The 5,000-nt window shown below is 41.7% G+C and overlaps 1 long non-coding RNA gene and 1 pseudogene across 1 annotated transcript in view; both read right to left on the bottom strand.

Moving 5' to 3' along the window:
* Positions 1-5,000, bottom strand: part of LOC138005032 (zinc finger protein 420-like) — a 38,993-nt pseudogene that overhangs the window by 753 nt on the left and 33,240 nt on the right.
* LOC138006670 (uncharacterized) overlaps positions 172-5,000 on the bottom strand; it is an 8,413-nt gene continuing 3,584 nt past the window's right edge. The window contains exons 3-4 of the long non-coding RNA XR_011123917.1: positions 4,827-4,915; positions 172-215 (exon numbers count right to left, since the gene is read on the bottom strand). This is a non-coding gene — a long non-coding RNA (uncharacterized lncRNA). The remainder of the gene's footprint in view (positions 216-4,826; positions 4,916-5,000) is intronic.

The raw sequence follows: 5,000 nt of genomic DNA, 5'->3' as shown, positions 1-5,000 counted from the left end.
ATTCATAAGGTTTCTCTCCAGTATGGATTCTTTCATGTCTCCTCAGATCTCCTGCTCCGATAAAGCACTTGCTACACTCCTCGCACTGATAACGCCTCTCTCCAAAATTCGCTTCGTTAAGCTTCGTTAGATTTCCGCGTTTCACAGGAATTTTCTTAGGAATTCGTTTCTTGCGCATAACTGATTATGACATCATTCTTGTACCTCATTAGGCGCTAAAACAAAACGAAAGCGAAAAAAAAAATGTTGATACCATTCTTGGAAAGTTATACTTTATATCGTTATATAATTATCTCTTTTTCGACACTGTTAACGCTTGTCACTTCCATCAACCAAGTCAAGTGCCACACTATTGTATAAAGATAATCGCTTTCAAAAACCTGCAACATTAGGGCCGTTTATACGAGAGAAAATAAGCTTATTTTCTCTCGTATAAACGGCCCTAATAGGGCCGTTTATACGAGAGAAAATAAGCCGCGGCTAACTCTGGCCGCGGCTTCCGTAAGCCGCGAACACCCCGTATAAATGGTACAAAATCTACGTTCACGGCTTTCTCAAGCCGCGGCTTATCCTGGCCGCGGAGTTTATACTCGTATAAATAGTTCCTTTCGCGGCTTACGTAAGCCGCGGCTTATTTACTCTCGTATAAACGGCCCTATTAATATATAGCTCTAGCCAAGCGAAAAAGCGGAGTTCAATTCCCGGGTTATTTATTCCTACAACAAGTTAACTTGGCTTGAGCATGCCACACAATCGAAACCCAGTACCTGGACAGGGTTGACTCAAGGGTAACAATACGTATAGAATCTCCGGGTAGTGGGCTCCTTTGAGCCCAATATGGTGACGTGATACTGGTCACATTGGCATACATGGAGGGGTGGAGGTACGGTCGTACGTACCAAAAACAATTTTTCTCGAACAGATGGGTTATGATATGTTCTTAGCAATGGTGCACCGCACGCGCAGAGCTCCGCTATTAAACGACAGGCCTCTTCTCACAACCCTTATTACAACAAAGTTCTTTTGGACGCTAAAGACACCAATCGAAAAGAGCAGGGTAAGGAGTTCCTGGTGTTGTTGTCTGGTCTGATCTGGTCTGATTGACGGCCACAAACCTTTGGATATTACGTGCTACCCTTATGAAATAAAGACTTCACAGCCGCTGCGTTTTTATCATAATGTTGGACAAGGGCCAGACAGGTCGAGTGGCTTATTCCTGTAACGAAATTGACTATTGGAAAGAATATTAAGTTTGCTCAAAAAATTCACTAGACGGTTGTACAAAACCCGTTTGAAGAGTATATTTGACGTGCGGACGAAATATAAAAAGGAGAAATGAACCTCGCACTTATCTAGGCAATGAAGCAATTATCTATAACCCGCACTTAAAATATAATTATTTATTATATGGCAAGCAATTCTCAGGCTAAATGGAGCAATCTGATTGGCTGGTTTTTGGTCGGGATTTTACAGTACGGTCCATTACTATGGAAAACGATCCGTTTCCGTATTTTTTCTCTCTCCCGGTAAATTCAAGTTCAGCGAAACACAAAAAGTTTTGCGAAAGCGGAATTTATTTTTTTGTCAAAACGATCATTTTTTGCAAAAAAATATAAAAGATTACCGTTAAAGGTTTGCTGATGAAAGACGAAAATTATACGAACACTCACCAAGAGGAGAAGTGTCCGATCCTTCAAAGAAACGATGTCATACAATACAAAATAGCCCTTATTCACGATAGCCGCCATGTTGGTTTTCAAATTGTCATGCAAATTAGCCATGTGTTATGCTGGGGGGACAAATATTGGAATAAAGGCAAATTGCGGAAAATCGGCTCGTCGAAATATTGAATTAACATTGCTAAAAGTACATTTTAGAATTAAGAATTAAGCACCTTTTATAATAAGTTTATATCTTTTGATTGCCTCCGACATTTTGACTTTCTAGTTCGTTATCTGCTAATTTTTCAGTAAAAAAAATCGAAGTAACTTGTGTAAGCATTCTATTTTACTCCGTAGGTGATAAACATTCAATGAACATGAAACAAATCATCTGTGTGGCTAAGCTGTTCGTTATAACCTCTCGAACTTGTGTTGTTTGCCCCCTCCGAAGTGTGCAGCTAATTTGCATGATAATAGCAAATCTAACATGGCGGCTATCGTGAATAAGGTCTATTTACTAACCTCAGTTGCTGGAGACCGTACTGGGGAACATTGACCAGCGGTCTTTTTGGTACGGAATTCGCTGCGCTCGGTGTCTGTACTGTCACGACCTCGGGCCAATAGGCCCCAGAACGGCCCTCACGCTCGGTTCGTAAGTGGTTAACAGAAGAAAATATCAACGAGTAGTGTCAAGAAGAATTCCTTTGGCTTCAAATGTCATTTTTAATCCTTGCCAAATAAAAGATAGGAAGTAGATATGATTTTAGAAACCTAGCTGTCCTACTTTGGAAAAAATTGAAGAGCGACAGTTAAAGAATTTTTTTTCTTAGGAAGCATTTGGAATCACTTGGAATCACTGTGTCGTTTAGACCTCTCATGTGTGTCAACTTGACTGAACTGCCGATCAATGATCCTTTTCAAGTATTTGGCATGTGACACAAGGTACAGCTACTTAATTGATAGTCCTTATCTGGGAAGACTTGAAGGTCTAACCGTTCGCAGCCGTAATTACAAAGGTAGGACTTTCTTCTCACTCAGCCCTGACTGTTGGTCCGGCTGGAGTCAAACTCACGACCTCCCGCACGGAATTTCGATGCTTAACCAAAAGATCGAACAGGTCAGCGGTGCTATTGATAATGAGGAAACACTGATGGAATTTTTCTCGATCTTTCAAAGGCCTTTGACAGAGTTAACTATGAAATCCTGTTAAGCAAACTCCAACACTATGAGTGCATGGAATTGTTTTACATTGGTTCAAAAGTTATCCTTTTATGTATTGTCCCCCCTATGTCTTCTCAAGGGAGATTATAAATTTTTGGGCTGCATTTCCCGCGCTTGTTTACAGGGCGCTACTAATCACAAAACAACCAGCGGTCTGGAGTAAAATGGCTGAGGGCAAATACCCAAAGCCGGTTTAATGTCAATCTCGAATTAAGTAACATGCACAATCTAAGGATTTGGACAAAACGATTCCGCCCTGTAAAGGTGAGGGCACAAAAACGCCAAAGCACCATGAACCAGAGCATGGTGCCGCCCCACCCAAGGGAAATGCAGCCCCAAACTACAACGAAGCAAAACGTAATTAAAAGGAAAGGAAAAAAACTGCTGCCCTTGCAAATCAGTTTTAAAAAGCCCTGAAGGAATTGATATAATAATATCAAATGGTATACATAAATACTAAAAGAAAACTTCTAGGAAATGCCGCCCTTGCTGACAATTCCTGACAACCAATGCGCTCTAAAGCCTGTAACTAACGTACGAGAAAGGACAGGGGCAGCTGCCCTTGCTAATCTGTTCCCCTGTCCTTAAAGATTTGCCATTTAGCAATGCTTCCATGCACCACTCCCCGCAAGCGATGCATGGACTAAACACAGGTAGATAAACAAGGGATTCTGATATACTTAAGAAAAGCGTTGGACTTCTAGCGACCCAAAGCCCGTATTTGGGCATCAGACATTCCCCGCTCTGCAGCAAAAGAAGCAGCCCCGATACGAAAACTATGACTCTTGTAAAGCTGTGGGCTTAAACCACAAGACTTTAAAGAAAGAGAGAGCAGATCCGTGAAGGACCTGCGGGACACCGGACTATTATCTAAACTGACGAAAAGTGGACCAGGTCTGTCACCCCGGAGAGTTAAATATCCTAACAAAAACTGCACAGGGCAAAAAACATGCTGGCGATGTATTACTATTGAAAAGGTTCGCTGGTTGTAGTTATGTTTAAAATTGTGAAAAACGACTTTAAAGGCAACAATACGTTGCGTGTTATCAAGAAGCTTAACCAGCTGATGGACCTGTAGGGGGGAATTACCATGATTATGCGAGCTTATAGTCATTTCACCAACCCGCAAAAAGGCAAAAAATAGGGAACTTAAGCAACGACGACGGTGACGGCACCGAGAACGTCATCTCAAAATATAAATTCGCGTCATTGTAATCACTTTGTAAACATGTCAACCCTTCTTATATGACAAGGGTGTGGTAGTTCCTCAAAAATGACATTGGTCGGAACGGCGCTTAATTTAGGGGAGAAAATGAAACTTTAGTGTCAAGTGCTGACGTTCTCCTTAAAACCTAAAATTTGACTATTTCACGTTGTTGTTTTGCTGACGACGGCAAAGAAATGGACAAAAGTGAAAAACGCACGTGCAGGGCGTGCAAAGCTATTGTTTTTGCCTACTAAATATGCACATTTGTGACGTTCTCGTTGCCGTCGCCGTTGTCGTTGCTTAAGTTCCCTAATGCCATGGAGCACATGGCTTGAAATTGACAACAACCATACCTAGAGATAGCCAGTTGAGAAGAACTTTCAATGATTCTGTGAAGTATTGGGAGCGTTATTGGTAAACGACTATCTACACGGAATCCTAATTTGGTATACCCTTTGATCAACTGAATAATAAAAAAGGCTTTAGTAGGGTCAGGAAAACCAAGAAATTTATGGGAGTAACCTAACGCAGAGACGTATGAACTGACAGTTGATGGCGCATAGTTTTTATCATATATACATGTAGGCAATAAAAAGAGCCAACATATGAGGCGATATGGGCAAACTGGGGTGAGTGGAATGAAAAACTGAATCCAGAAACTGGTTAAATAGCTTTCATGCTCGCCTATAAGTTGGCACAGAGGAAGACTGGAGGCTAGATTTTGCAGGCATGCTTACTATGGGACCCAATTCTGTGGCTGCAGATGCTGGGGAATCTCTGTGGGTAAGGGGTCCATTGCTGGGGCCAGCTGTCTGAACGTCTGCACCTGCAAGCAAGACAGAGCATCCGCAAGACTGTTATGAGTCCCTGGAATATGTTTGGCCTTGAAAACAATCATAAACAAATAGAAA

This window comes from Montipora foliosa, chromosome 6 (genome assembly GCF_036669935.1).
Source record: "Montipora foliosa isolate CH-2021 chromosome 6, ASM3666993v2, whole genome shotgun sequence".
In the NCBI taxonomy this organism is placed as follows: domain Eukaryota; kingdom Metazoa; phylum Cnidaria; class Anthozoa; order Scleractinia; family Acroporidae; genus Montipora; species Montipora foliosa.
The sequence above is the reverse complement of the archived record's forward strand: the minus strand, read 5'-3'. Positions and strand labels throughout refer to the sequence as shown.